General features: G+C 42.4%; 1 protein-coding gene across 1 annotated transcript in view; it reads right to left on the bottom strand.

The window, feature by feature from the left end:
• The window catches only part of LOC126354447 (octopamine receptor beta-2R), a 698,957-nt gene that overhangs the window by 673,583 nt on the left and 8,851 nt on the right, over window positions 1-16,523 (bottom strand). The gene's annotated exons all lie outside the window — the stretch shown is intronic.

The raw sequence follows: 16,523 nt of genomic DNA, 5'->3' as shown, positions 1-16,523 counted from the left end.
CTGGTGCGGCCAAGGTCTCCCTCCACATCCTCCTGTCCGCTCACGCCCCGCCGCACTTTCTCAGGCCGAGAATACCCGTCTACTCCATTCTTCGCACTTGACCTTGTAGGTCGTAATGTGAACTCTGTACTTCGTTGGGAGGGGGAAGTCAGTATGTAGTACAAAAGTGGGAAGGAACTCACATACATGTGAATACGCATTTTAGCACCTCGAATAATAATGAAAGTACCTTACTGAACAGACAGTAATATTACTGGAGTAAGGCGCCGTGCTGATCATCATTGTCATCTTTACTTCCAGGGATTAGGCATGCGACCTGTCCCATATTCGTCGGACTTATTCATGTCATCTCTTCATGGGAAGAGCATGATTGCCTTTCCCATGAGGTTAATATTTGTCACTTGTGAGGTCATCACAGCTCTGACATTCTTTCCAAATGATTCTTCTACTGAACTCTATACCTTTCTATTACAACTTGAAATGGTTCAACGTTTAGTTCTTTTTTTCTTCTTATTCGGCCAAATGATACGTTATCAGGCTACATGAGCTAAGCGCCAGGTTTGCTTAAATTGTGTTTGGTGCTTCGCTAGTTGGTAAGTGAACAGGCTATTTAGATACTTAAAGAGCCATCTCCAATGATGGCTGATATATGTGCTACGAAGGCCATTAGATAACATAAGAGATAACTCCTACATCTCATTCATGCTGCATGGGATAAGTGCAGAATGTGTTACACGAGATGGCTGTACTGGACACAGAGATTATACACTTAACTTGCCCCTGCCGTTTTGTAGCTTTTCTCCTGCGTGTCTTCATTGAGGGTACAATTGATAGCGCACACCATGTGAATGATTTTGCGAAGGAAAGTAACAGCAAAACCGCTAACTCTAAAGGAGGTCACTAACCGATAAGAGAGCAAAGGTGAAGAAGCACTTTGTTCCTGATGATGTAATGAACATCACAGCAACAACTTGCAAAAAGCAACCACATATAGTTGTTCAGATGAGAGGCGCCTATTTTAAGGACTTTCAGAAAATAGGCGATATGATCGTTAACACAACTAAAGTTAACAAAGTTGGACTAAAATCACCACGCTTGGGGTAACTTAAATAACAAAACATATGGTGAAACATAGGGCTGGTGACCGAGAAGAAAGTTGCAAGAGGGGTGGGGAAGTACAAATTACAAAACGACCGCATTCAGTGAGGTCGCTGGTGCAAAAGGGATTGTCTACAGAGAGTAAAAGAGGCCTCTACAATATGGTAGAATAAGTACCTTAGGTGCACAAACAGTCTTATAGCGAATTGTTTCAAGGCTAAACACTAAAATGATTACTAGAGACCGAAATATTACAAAACGTGTTTAGTAGACTTAGCCCGATTAGCATTTCAGTTAAAATCTGTTTTTAAAATTAAATGTTTATTTCTTATTTTTAGGTCATGCCACGTGATCACTTGCTTCCCTAAAGTCAATAAACCAGTGTTAATGTGGAGTTAGTGCATATTTATGTTCACAAATTTGCTTACAGTTTATTCTAAATACCCTAGAAAGCACATTTTCTTACTTAAACCTATTATTCTTCGGTTATGGGCCTTGCCTTTGGTGGGGAGGCTTGCGTGCCTCAGCGATACAGATTGCCGTACCGTAGGTGCAACCACAACGGAGGGGTATCTGTTGAGAGGCCAAACAAACGTGTGGTTCCTGAAGACGGGCAGGAACAATTTCAGTAATTGCAGGGGCAACAGTCTGGATGATTGATTCACCTGGCCTTACAACATTAACCAAAACGGCCTTGCTGTGCTGGTACTGCGAACGGCTGAAAGCAAGGGGAAACTACGGCCGTAATTTTTCCCAAGGGCATGCAGCTTTACTGCATGGATGAATGATGATGGTGTCCTCTTGGGTAAAATATTCCGGAGGTAAAATAGTCCCCCATTCGGATCTCCGGGCGGGGACTACTGAAGAGGACTTCCTTATCAGGAAAAAGGAACTGGCGTTCTACGGATCGGAGTGGGGAGTGTCAGATCCCCCTTAACCGTGCAGGTAGATTACAGAATCTGAAAAGTGAAATGGATAGGTTAAAGTTAGATATAGTGGGAATTAGTGAATATCGGTGGCAGGAGGAACAAGACTTTTGGTCAGGTGAATACAGTGTTATAAACACAAAATCAAATAGAGGTAATGCAGGAGTAGGTTTAATAATGAATAAAATATAGGAGTGTGGGTTAGCTACTACAAACAGCATAGTGAACGCATTATTGCGGCCAAGATAGACACGAAGCCCACACCTACTACAGTAGTACAAGTTTATATGCCAACTAGCTCTGCAGATGATGAAGAAATTGAAGAAATGTATGATGAGATAAAAGAAATTATTCAGGTAGTGAAGGGAGACGAAAATTTAATAGTCATGGGTGACTGGAATTCCAGAGGAGGAAAAGGGAGAGAAGGAAACATAGTAGGTGAATATGGATTGGGGCTAAGAAATGAAAGAGGAAGCCGCCTGGTAGAGTTTGGCACAGAGCATAACTTAATCATAGCTAACACTTGGTTCAAGAATCATGAAAAAATGATGTATACATGGAAGAATCCTGGAGATACTAGAAGGTGTCAGATAGATTATATAATGTGTAAGACAGAGATTTAGGAACCAGGTTTTAAATTGTAAGACATTTCCACGGGCAGATGTGGACTCGGACAACAATCTATTGGTTATGAACTGTAGATTGAAACTGAAGAAACAGCAAAAAGGTGGGAATTTAAGGAGATGGGACCTTGATAAAGTGAAAGAATCAGAGGTTGTAGAGAGTTTCAGGGAGAGCATAAGGGAACAATTGACAGGAATGGGGGAAAGAAGTACAGTGGAAGAAGAATGGGTAGCTCTGAGGAATGAAGTAGTGAAGGCAGCAGAGGATCAAGTAGGTAAAAAGACTAGGGCTAGTAGATCTCCTTGGGTAAAAGAAGAAATATTGAACTTAATTGATGAAAGGAGAAAATATAAAAATGCAGTAAATGAAACAGGCAAAATGGAATACAGACGTCTCAAAAATGAGATCGTCAGGAAGTGCAAAATGACTAAGCAGGGATGGCTAGCGGATAAATGTAAGGATGTAGAGGCTTATCTCACTAGGGTTAAGATATATACAGCCTACAAGAAAATTAACGAGACCTTTGGAGAAAAGAGAACCACTTGTATGAATATCAAGAGCTCAGATGGAAACCCAGTTGTAAGCAAAGAAGGGAAAGCAGAGAGGAGGAAGGAGTATATAGAGGGTCTATACAAGGGCGATGTACTTGAGGACAATATAATGGAAATGGAAGAGGATGTAGATGAAGATGAAATGGGAGATACAATACTGCTTGAAGAGTTTGGCAGACCACTGAAAGATCTGAGTCGAAACAAGGCCCCGGGAGAACACAACATTCCATTAGAACTCCTGATGGCCTTGGGAGAGCCAGTCCTGACAAAACTCTACCATGTGGTGAGCCAAATTTATGAGACGGGCGAAATACCCTCAGACTTCAAGAAGAATATAATAATTCCAATCCCAAAGAAAGAAGGATTTTGACAGATGTGAAAATTACCGAACTATCAGTTTAATAAGCCACGGCTGCAAAATACTAACGCGAATTCTTTACAGACGAATGGAAAAACTGGTAGATGCAGACCTCGGGGAGGATCAGCTTGGATTCCGTCGAAAAGTTGGAACACGTGAGGCAATACTGACCTTACGACTTATCTTAGAAGAAAGATTAAGAAAAGGCAAACCTACGTTTCTAGCATTTGTAGACTTAGAGAAAGATTTTGACAATATTGACTGGAATACTCTCTTTCAAATTCTAAAGATGGCAGGGGTAAAATACAGGGAGCGAATGGCTATTTACAATTTTTACAGAAATCAGATGGCAGTTATAAGAGTCGAAGGGCATGAAAGGGAAGCAGTGGTTGGGAAGGGAGTGAGACAGGGTTGTAGCCTCTCCCCGATGTTATTCAATCTGTATATTGAGCAAGCAGGAAAGGAAACAAAAGGAAAATTCGGAGTAGGTATTAAAATCCATGGAGAAAAAATAAAAACTTTGAAGTTCGCTGATGACATTGTAATTCTATCACAGACAGCAAAGGACTTGGAAGATCAGTTGAACGGAATGGACAGTGTCTTGAAAGGACTATATAAGATAACATGAACAAAAGCAAAACGGGGATAAGGGAATGTAGTCGAATTAAGTCGGGTGATGCTGAGGGAATTAGATTAGCAAATGAGACACTTAAAGTAGTAAAGGAGTTTTCCCATTTGGGGAGCAAAATAACCGATGATGGTCGAAGTAGAGTGGATATAAAATGTAGACTGGCAATAGCAAGAAAGCGTTTCTGAATTAGAGAAATTTGTTAACATCGAGTATAGACTTAAGCGTCAGGAAGTCGTTTCTGAAAGTATTTGTAGGGAGTGTAGCCATGTATGGAAGTGAGACATGGACGATAAATAGTTTTGACAAGAAAAGAATAGAAGCTTTCGAAATGTGGTGCTACAGAAGAATGCTGAAGATTAGATGGGTAGAGGTATTGAATAGGATTGGGGAGAAGAGGAGTTTCTAGCACAACTTAACAAGATGAAGGGACCGGTTGCTAGGACATGTTCTGAGGCATCAAGGGATCACAAATTTAGCATTGGAGGGCAGCATGGAGGGTAAAAATCGTAGAGGGAGACCGAGAGATGAATACACTAAGCAGATTCAGAAGGATGCAGTTGCAGTATGTACTGGGAGATGAAGTAGCTTGCACAGGATACGGTAGCATGGAGAGCTGCATCAAACCAGTCTCAGGACTGAAGACCACAGCAACAACATGGGCCATGTACAATTTAAGGGTTTTTGACATTTCTTTCCCTCTCTTCCCAGAACTACTTCATTCTTGCACATCTTTTCCTTCTCTGAAATGGAGTGCATGGACTCCCTTTTTTCTGCTTTTTCTTCAACTGATTTTATACTATTGACTTTGCTTTTGGATTCTTCTGTTCTGAAGTATCTCTAGGGCAATACCAGTTTATTGTGCAAATCCTTTGACTTCTTTACCCCACTTAGAGGTGGATTTAAATAACGCTATGTAATAGATCATTTTGGTCAACCCGTTTTCGTACATTCTTTGTTTTCTGCGCTCGCAGAATTCCTTTTCCTTCTATTAAGATTCATACAGTTGTCCCTTTTTATTTAAAATAATACATTTCGAAGCACAGAGTCTTTCTGATTTTATAACGGGACTGTAGTACCTGATTTGGACCTTGTAGGGCATCACTCGTCAGGTGTGACAGTCCTGTGTTAGTTTGGAAGCAAGGTCCACTCCCAGGTCTTTCCTGTTTTTTATTTTATCCAATTTTGAACATCCCTTTACAGCTCTTCCGATCTCATTTTAGTTGGTAGAAGCTTATTTCTCTGTCGTTCGTCAAATGTCCAGGTGTCAATGCCGTACAGAAGTACAGGAACTTCCATAGTTTTATAGAATAGAAGAACTACATAAACCTAACTAACCTAAGGACAACACACACACACATCCATGCCCGAGCCATTATTCGAACCTGCGGCCGTAGCGGCAACTCGGTTCCAGACTGAAGCGCCACGGAGCGCTCGGCCACAACGGCCAGCCCAAAAGGACAGTCGACGAACTACACTCCTCTGCACCCACGATTTACAAGGATTTTGTCAGATATTATTGAGCCAACTTTAATCTGGATTGTTTCATTTTTATTTATTACTGTACGAGAATGAGATGCTTGATATATACCAGATTATGGTTGTCAGCGTAGTACATACGCCCGTCAAGATCGATTCACTGTTCGAGGAGCAGTGGCCGACTAACATCATCAACGAAGGAAATCAGTACGCGAGTGATGGACGTACATGTGTATGGCGTGGACCTATTAAGCTGCCTATTTCGGAGAGCATTCACTCGCGACACGCAGGTTCGATTCCGGGCTTCCTGGTGTGGAGGGCCATCAGTTACAATCTGCGGTCACATTGGCTTTTTGGCTCAGAGCACTATGGAACTTAACATCTGAGGTCATCAGTTCCCTAGAACTTAGAGCTACTTACACCTAACTAACCGAAGAACATCACACACATCCCTGTCCGAGGCAGGATTCGAACCTGCGACCGTAGCGGTCGCGCGGTTCCAGACTGAAGCGCCTAGAACCGCTCGGCCACCCCGGCCAGCTTTCCTTTTTTCTGCAGGGTAAGGTAAACAGAGTCAACTACATTGCACTTCCTGTTATCCCACTTTACTATGACATGATCATTTCATTTTGGTTGGATTTGTTATAACATACGGCTACGGTGACGAATTACCTGTTACAACACTTGTCAATAACCTTGTCCTTGAGGGACTGCATTTTTTCCAGAAGATTTCCGAAAGAGATGTTGTTAAAGCATGACGAGAGAAACACGCACAGGTAGCGTGATTACTTCCTGAGAAATATCCAAGACGACACTGTGACACTACAGCCCTCTGCCCACCAAGCGAAATCTCACATACGAGAATTTTCGCCAGGTTGTTACAAGTTGGCGCGTGTGTGACAGTGCCAGGAATGTAGAGTGTGGCTGTCTGCGTATATTGTAGACGACGGAAACCGTCTCGTGTCTGAAGGCATGGTTAGCTGGCATGCCTGTCGAAGGACAGAAACACGCGATCGAACTCACTTCCGCGTAGCTGAGCACGGCTTGCAATCAGATTGCTGTTTGAAAAAGTAGTCATAAAGCCAATTACATGATCTTTTAGAGCAAGAAATAACAATTTAGAGATCTCTGAGATGAAACAAGTAATTCGTCGCTGGACCCCATTAGGATTATGAGTCTAGAAAATACATCGCACTAAAGATAAATGAGTAACCATAAATTTACAAACTGCTATATTTACTTCAGGTTCTCCACAGGTAAAAGCAATAACTCAAATTGAAGATAATGCTGCAATCAGCATTATGAGTCTAGAAAATACACTACTGGCCATTAAAATTGCTACACCACGAAGATGACGTGCTAGAGACGCGAAATTTAACCGATAGGACGATGATGCTGTGATATGCAAATGATGAGCTTTTCAGAGCATTCGCACAAGGTTGGCGCCGGTGGCGACACCTACAACGTGCTGCGGTTTATCGTATCGCGACATTGCTGCTCACGTTGGACTGTTAGCAGAATATGGAATCGGTGGGTTCGGGAGGGTAATACGGAACGCTGTGCTGGATCCCAACGGGGGCGTATCACTAGCAGTCGAGATGACAGGTATCTTATAAGCATGGCTGTAACGAATCGTGCATCCACGTCTCGATCCCTGAGTCAACAGATGGGGAGGGTTCCAAGACAACAACCATCTGCCGAACCGTTCGGCGACGTTTGCAGCAGCATGGGCTATAACCTCGTAGACCATGTCTGCGGTTACCCTTGACGCTACATCACACACAGGAGCACCTGCGATGGTGTACTCAACGACGAACCTGCTTGCACGAATGGCAAAACGCCAATTTTTTAGATGAATCCACGTTCTGTTTGCAGCATCGTGATGGTCGCATCAGTGTTTGGCGACATCGCGGTGAACGCACATTGGAAGCGTGTATTCGTCATTGCCATACTGGCATGATGGTATGGGGTGCCATTGGTTACACGTCTTGGTCACGTTCGCATTGATGGCACTTTGAAAAGTGGACGTTACATTTCAGATGTATTACGACCCGTGACTCCATCCTTCATTCGATCCCTGCGAAACCCTACATTTCAGCAGGATAATACACTGCCGCACGTTGCAGGTCCTGTACGGGCCTTTCTGGAAACAGAAAATGTTCGGCTACTGCACTGGCCAGCACATTCTCCAGATCTCTCACCAACTGGAAACGTCTGGTCAATGCTGGCCGAGCAACTGGCTCGTCACAATACGCCAGTCACTACTCTTGATGAATTGTAGTATCGTGCTGAAGCTGCATGGGCAGCTGTACTTGTACACGCCATCTAAGCTCTGTTTGACACAATGCCGAAGCGCACCAAGACCGTTATTATGGCCAGCGGTGGTTGTTCTGGGTACTGTTTTCTCAGGATCTATGCACCCAAATGCATGAAAATGTAATCACATGTAAGTTGTAGTATAATATATTTGTCCAATGAATACCCGTTTATCACCTGCAGTTATTCTTGGTGTAGCAATTTTAATGACCAGTAGTGTACATCGCGCTAAAGGAAAATAACTAACCATATATTTACGTAATGCTATAATTACTACAATATCCCCACAGATAAAAGCGATAGCTCCAATTTAAGATAGTGCTGTATAGAACGCAAATCTATTCCCAAAAGACGGCTGGGGTGGCCGAGCGGTTCTAGGCGCTTCAGTCTGGAACCGCGCGACCGCTACAGTCGCAGGTTAAAATCCTACCTTTGGCATGGACGTGTGAGATGTGGTTAGGTTAGTTAGGTTTAAATAATTCTATGTTCTAGGGGACTGATGACCTTAGATGTTAACTCCCATATTGCTCAGAGCCATTTGAACCATTTTTATTCCCAAAAACATTCATGTTCCTTTAAGGATAGTAAATTTAAGACACCTGAAGTAGAATGGAAAAACAAAGCTGAATTGAAGTGCCACAAACCATGTTGCACATCGAAGTGACTCCAAAAATTGACACTGAGCCCGAAAAACAATACCCATAATATGGACACGGTAGTAATTACACACAACGTACAATCTGGTGGGCCCTTCTTTCATACCTCGTGAGATATTAGTAACTTTGCGTAAGATTGAGGCAATCTCCTTTGTGTAAATCTTCGTGTTGCTAAAAATTATTGAAGCATTTTAAAGAATGCGAGAAAAATATTTTGAACGCTGTATTATCACAACCAATATTATCATTAGAAACTATAATCAGCCTGTGAAGCAGAACGTTCAAACAGAGGATTCAATTACTTTGGTTACTGGTTTACGTAATGAGTTGTGAGTGTATTACGTGGGTTTTATCGAGATTATCGATGGATAGTTTCATCTAAAAACAAATTCTGTGCAAAAATAATTGTAGATCATAATGTCGATGTGGTTATTCAAAGTAATCATCACAAATAAAGGGTTCCAATATTTCGCCAAAAATCACGAAATGCTGCCACGACTATTACTGAGTTTGGCGCAAGAGTGACGGATAACATGTAAGTGTTCGTGTAGCTTGTTTTCCATGTATCTTACTGTATCCTATCTGACACAGTTCGTGTTTAACTCGTTTAGAGCTGTAGGTTAATTTTGTAACGTGACAGGAGAGACTAGCGCGTGGAATTATGAGGGACAGTGCGTGTGTTCGGAAGCAGACTGTTGGCGAGGAGGCGACGTGTGTGAAGCTGTCAAATTTGAGCAGGCAACTGAATCACTGCTACTGGAGGATGTTCTATGTACGAAGTATACCTCGGCTGTCATGAGGTAAACCGCGAAGCTGCTGTGTGTGGAATTTTCCGGAGAGAGACAGTCTAAAAAGATTTGTGGCATGAGAGATCTACGTGGCGGAAACGTAGGGGGGCGCCAATTATTTCATTCCGCCGGAAGAATAAAACTAGTAATAATAAAATTAAATAGCAGGCAACAGCACAATTGAAAACAAGAAAAAGTAGGACACAATAAAAGACGTAACTACTATCATTCTTCGAAAATTAGTAAATGTGGAACACCCTAAGCGCTCAAAACACGGCGCATACAAAGAAAGCACTTGACCAGCGCTATCGATATACAGCACCAGAATTTCTATTAAATATTTATAATTGGATTGTCAAATCAACGATACTAAGTACCGTTTCTAGAGGCAAAGCCGTTCACTCCAACTGGAAGAATTGGGAAAGACCTTGACAAACGAGAAATTCACCGCAGCAACATTCACGACAAAGATCCGTACAGAATGCTGATCAAGCCATTGAATTCTCTCCAGTCACTAGTTTTACAACCACACGTACATGGACACGGAGAGAGACACACAGCACCAGGATGAGAGAGTGCTGGACTAAGAGGAATTAAGAACTACGTGGTCCACTGTAGGCCTAACGGAATATGACATTTATTATTACAGTCTGAATAATTAGCGGGAGTGTTGATTCCAATCGTTGAAAGCCAAATATAAGTAAAAATAAGTTGCAAAACGGTACATTGAGCTGCTGTTTGGCACAAAGAATCACCTTTTTCACCTGTGGACATGCCATTTTGATAATTTTAAATAGTTAAATTAAGAGTAACGCCAAATTTGTTCGATTAGTAATAATGTAATGCAAATTGTTCCGTACAAACAAGAAAAGCATTTCAAAACTTGAATTTTTAGTCCAGACTGGTACGTAACATGTGCTAGCGATGAGTTTCCGTTACAGATTTTATTCACTGTAAAGCCCTCAAATGGCGAAAAGAGACCGTGTGTAAGATTTTCCTGTGGATCGAAACGAAATAACATATATTAACATGTCAGAAGTATCATCGCGTTAGACAATATGTTGTATGTATATTTCTAGTTTTAGTAGTAACTTTTGTACTTTTGCGAGTTTCCTAGTGGCTGACCGAAAGCTAAATAAGGGCTGAAACCATATTGGATCGCTCAGGCAGATGTATGATCTCGTATGTAAGACATGTGTGGATGTGCGCATAAATCATTCCATGAAGTGTTTCGGTTATGTACAGGACACGACCACCATGTAGCTACGTTTTCAAAGATAAACGTATTTGGTCATGTTCTACATCATAGTGAGCTCTAATGAATATTGTCCACGGAATATAAGGGAAACAGATCTTAACTAAATGTCAGCTTGCCGGCCGCGGTGGCCGTGCGGTTCTGGCGCTGCAGTTCGGAACCGCGTGACTGTTACGGTCGCAGGTTCGAATCCTGCCTCTAGCATGGGTGTGTGTGATGTCCTTAGGTTAATTAGGTTTAAGTAGTTCTAAGTTCTAGGCGACTTATGACCTAAGATGTTGAGTCCCATAGTGCTCAGAGCCATTTGAACCGTTTTGAACCTCAACGTCAGCTTGCTAACCTTTTCTCATACGTTTTAAAATAGTCTGTGGCATTACACCGGCCTTAGGCAAAAACTTCTTCTTCAGATGATGTTTCCCTACTGCAGTGGCATCTTCAGTAGGTACACTGTTTACTGTGAAATTTTTGTTAATATCTGTTGGAGTTATCACATAGACGCTTTCCTCTCTTTACTTGCAAACTGCCTTAACTTTATCATCTGCAGCGTAATTTTATGCTACAGTATGCATATTGATACGAATAGGCTATCATTACTGTGTATATTCTGCACCACAAAATGACTTACTTCCTTACAGATTTGTTCAGTCCTTCCACATTACGTTCTTTCATGGTAGATACTTCGTAGAAGTACTAGTCCGACACCTAACCACGGGTATATGGTGTTTCACACATACGCAAGCAACACTGGTGCAAGCGTTAGTAGTAGTAGTAGCTTTATTTATCCGTAGATCTCTTTTTACAAGGATATGGGAAATATCATAGTATTTACACGTTTAGATCAATTTAAAATAAGCTAATTCGTATACACATATATTTACAGACTCCTGATTAGATACAATCATTAGATTTACTCTTTGTATACAATACTGTCTTTTACAAATAACTTACTAAATAATGTAATTACACACTGTTCACTCATACCTCACTGTCAGTCACTGCACACACTACACACACATTGTTTCGTAACGCTTCACTCACTACACACACAAACACACACACACACACACACACACACACACACACACACACACACACATACACATACAAACAAACACACACACGAGCTCAGAAAGAGGAAGAGGTGCTTGTCTTGAGCTGTGCATTGCTTGGGGATAAGTATTTCCAGAAAGGAGAAAAGAAGGAAAAAAACATAAAGTGAAGATGTTACATGGAATGTTGGATGTTTTATAATCATTATTATTTATTTCTAGAAGACTTTTTCATCAAACCCCTATTCTGTCTTATCTAAGAAGTCCTTCAATGTATAAAATGTATTGCATGAGAGGTACTTTTTAGCTGCGTGTTTAAATAAGTGTATTTTTGCAATTTCTTTAATCTCTTTTGGAAATTTATTGTACAGTTTTATTCCTAAGTACAAAATGCTATTTGAGTTTTATGTTTATCTTTTGTTGGTAAATATAAGTTGAGTCTATCTCTTGTTGCATGGTCATGGACAGAGCTCTTTGTGCAGTGATTACCAATGATAGCTTTGATGTGTACAACTTATTGGTAAATCGTTCCTATCCTGTATGGTTACTGGTGATGAGAAATAGTCTTTAAGCTAACACAAGGCTGAGGCCAAACACAGCAGCGACTCCCCACCCAAAGACTTGAGAGCGTCTACAAAATATAATGTTATGCATCTGGTGGAAAAGCGACGGTGTGGTGTTCTACGAATTGCTTCCCCGAGGTGTAACCATCACTGCTAACATTTATTGTCAACAACTGAGACCTCTTGCAGACGCAATCCTAGAACAAAGACCAGGAAGGCAGCGTGAAGTGAGGCAACTCCAGGATAATGCCCAACCACATTGTGCAAGACTGACAAAAAATACTGTAGAGGAGTTGGGTTGGGAAGTCCTTCCGCGCCCACCTTATTCACCTGTCCTGGCGTCCTCAGATTTTCACCCCTTTCGCTCTCTGTCGAACAACGTGTAAGGAACTTCCTTTCCGGATGAAAACGCGCTCCGAACACGGATGGTCGAGTTCTTCACATCAAAAACACTGATTTATACAGTCGCACAATCGAAAAGTTACTCCAGCATTGGCAGATTGTTGCCAACAGTAAATGAGAATATAACGGGTGTCCAGGAAGTAAGGACGAATTTGAATTTTGCGCCATTTTGTCGTATGACGGTTGTCAGCTGTGATTTTTCATACTTGTTTTTGAAAAATGCTACGTACTTGTGCACTAACCCTGTAGAAGAGATGTGTTTCAGTTTAGCGAAGTACCAGTACTCTTAAGGTATGCATTTTAGAGCCCTATGTCTGCTGAATTTTTGTCTTGTTTTGATCCGTACTATCACCTTTCAAAACACGAAGTACTTTTTACTAACGTCCTGTATAGCCCTTTTAAGCCACAGTCCTCCATCAAATCTGTGCCTTCGGTGATGTTATTTATACAGACCCCTTGAGAGGCCTTTGCCACTAGTGTAAGGAAATCAACGGTGGAAACATCAGCGACAATGATAATTTCAGTCAGCTCTGGAAGTATTCTTAGATAGCGGAGTGGTTAAGACTGACAGCCAAAAATACACTGCATGTTAGGCGTTTCTGGCGGATTTTTGGTGACGTCATTTCATTTCACTGCATCTTCAGTGACTGCCTCCACATCAACCCTTCATTTTTTTCCACTGAGTCAAAATAGATCGCGAAAACGTGGACGACTTCCAGTCGAGCACCAGCGCGTGTTGTCTAGGCGCTAAGTGAGACCACACGATTCGCACTCGCTTGGGAACAGATGCTGCTGGAATTGCCAAGGATAGCGGGGGGCCGTGGCGGGCAGTACGGGACGAAGACGAATTGCATCCGGTGTGGTCAGCTGTCGGTCGTCGCAGGCTGGGCACGCTCGCGCCCGCGCCTTTTGCGGGCCACCTCGCCGTCTCCGTTCCGGCAGTGCGAGCTTCCGTCCTACCGCGTTGTTATCCAGCGCGCATGCGCACTGCGCATCCCTTTCCCTGCCAAAATAAGTCAAGCACGCAGAAGGGAGGAGGGAACGAAATGAAACTTCATAGGTTGAGACGGTGTCTGATATTATTTCAGTGTTTAAAATATTTACAAACGACGTGGCAGCATGTGTCTACTTATCAATTGGACTGCACCCCCTGTGGTCCAAGTCCTTGCACTTTTTCGGATGGGTACTGTTTCACGAAGCCATTGTGTCGTCTCCTGAGACAGGCTGGCCCACAACGTTGCAACTGGTGCTCGATATCCTGCATACTGGCACTTGGGTCACACATTAATATTCGATCTGGTGCAACACAAGTTCTCTCGGAGAGAGACCTGGAGATCATGCTAGCCACAGGAATACCTCAACATGAAACAGGCAATTCATAGAGACTATTACCATGCGTGGGCTAGCATTGGCCTTATGAAGAATTCCACCACCATACAAGGTAACACATGAGGACTCAGGTAGTCAGTGACGTACCGTTATTCCCTCAGTCGTTACCAGCCGTAGCTTGACGTCACACCCCACGGCTTTCCACACTATAACGCCAATAGTAAAAAGGCTGTGCTAGTCCAAAACAGTAGAAGAATGTGAAAAAGAATACTATTCCACCAGGATGTGCTTAAAATATTTAATTTACACTACTGGTTTTGGGTACTGGTTATTCACCAGTGCATCTAAAAATCATAAGAATGGCATTAACTATAGAGGTCATCAGTCCCCTAGAACGTAGAACTACTTACACCTAACATAAGGACATCACACACATCCATGCCCGTGGCAGGATTCAAACCTGCGACCGTAGCAGTCGCGCGGTTCCTGACTGAAGCGCCTAGAATGGCCACCGGCCACCGCGGCCGGCTAAAGACCATAACGAAACATAAAAAAGAGGAGAGAGAGTTCAGACATTAAAGTTATGTAACTACATTGGGCGTAGCGTTAAACGAACATAGTAATTACCTATAGTTACAGATGCGGATACATCGTCGTCGCTGCGGTAACAAATAGCTTGCCTTGCATTCTGCACACAGCACGGTCGTCAGCAGTCATCATCTAAGATGTGAGGTGTATGAAAAGAAAGTGCTTCTGTGAACAATAGCATTTGTATGTTATTAAAATGTGACATGTCATCAGAAGCGGTAAGGAAAGAGACCTCGTAATGTTTACCACTATTCGCAATATATCCACTTGCTCTTTTAACAGTCTCGTCTACGTGACTGTGTTCGACTATTATTGGACTAAATAATATAAAATCGTCATAACTTCCGAGCGGTTTGCGTTAGGGCTTTCAAACTGCACGGTTGGCCGCGGGCCGTCATCAGGAATTCTATGCGCGTTGTTCTTTCTTTTAGCAACGAAGTGCAGTTTCATTTGGATGGGTTCTTCAAAAATTGACACATGTGGGGGACTGAGAACCTGCATTACGCGATCGATAATTCTCTTCATCCTCAACGGCTGACTGTGTGGTGTGCAATGTCCAGTCACGGAATAATCGGTGCGATATTTCTTGATGCCACGGTGACTACCGAACCGTACGTGAAGGTTTTGGCAGAGTATATCATCCCCGTCATCCAAAGTGACCCTGACTTAGACAAGATGTAGTTTAATATACTGGAGAAGCACTTTGGATTTTGGCTCTGGGGTACCCAGAGGCCACTGGCTTAGGCCTCGACTGATCGCCGTATTCTCCGTAACAAATCTGACTCATTTTTGTGGGGTTATGTTAAAGAAAATACAGCAATAACCTCAAAGCCATTGCTGGGCTGGAAACAGCCATTCAGGAGGTCATCGACAGCATCGATATTCCGACACTTCAGCGGTTCATGCAAAACTTCGTTGCTTGCGCCACATCGTCGTCAACGATGGCAACCTCATCGAGCATTTCACAACCAAAATCCGAATATCTGTAGTGACGTTAACATGTTGAAAAAAGTATGTGCACGCCATAGTTTGTAACTAATTTACGGCCTTTTCATATATTTTAATAATTGTCATCTTGTACATGGTATTCATATACACAAATCGATGTCACTCATAAGCACCGGTGCAGAACTTTCAGCACAATTGTGAAAATACATTTAATGGACAGAACATAAATATTTATACCATACTTAGGTCCAGTATTGGTGAAACACATACATAGTGTCGACGCCAACCGCGGTGGTCTCGCGGTTCTAGGCGCGCAGTCCGGAGCCGTGCGACTGCTACGGTTGCCTCGGGCATGGATGTGTGTGATGTCCTTAGGTTAGTTAGGTTTAAGTAGTTCTAAGTTCTAGGGGACTAATGACCACAGCAGTTGAGTCCCATAGTGCTCAGAGCCATTTGAACCATATTGTCGAACCTCGAAATTAATACCGTAATAAATACATGAAGCTGAAGAATGTTTGAAATTATTGCATATGTTTTTATCGTACAACAAAGCGTTCACAACTATAGTATAGCCGCACACAGAGACTGCAGATGATGACCGCTGAGTAACGTGCTGTGGACAAACATGCAGGGTATGTGATATTTTGACGAAACGACGACGATGGAGCCACACTTGTTTTACAGGAAGTACTATGATTGTTTAATGCTGAATCTGATGCACGAATTTCATATTTTGACTCTCTTCTCTTTTTTAAGGTATGTTTTCATGCTTTTAGATGCACTAGAGAATGGGCAGTGACCGAGATCTGGTAGTAAAAATAAAATATTTTAAACATAGCCTTTCTTCAAATTTAATGAGGTTGTGAGGCCCACCTAGAAGAAAATGATATAGGAAGGTTCTCCCCAGTTTGCTGTCATACTCACACGCGATGGACTTCCGTGTCAGAACAGAACCGACACTTATC

This window comes from Schistocerca gregaria, chromosome 3 (genome assembly GCF_023897955.1).
Source record: "Schistocerca gregaria isolate iqSchGreg1 chromosome 3, iqSchGreg1.2, whole genome shotgun sequence".
Classification (NCBI taxonomy): domain Eukaryota; kingdom Metazoa; phylum Arthropoda; class Insecta; order Orthoptera; family Acrididae; genus Schistocerca; species Schistocerca gregaria.
This window is presented reverse-complemented; position numbering and strand designations above follow the sequence as displayed.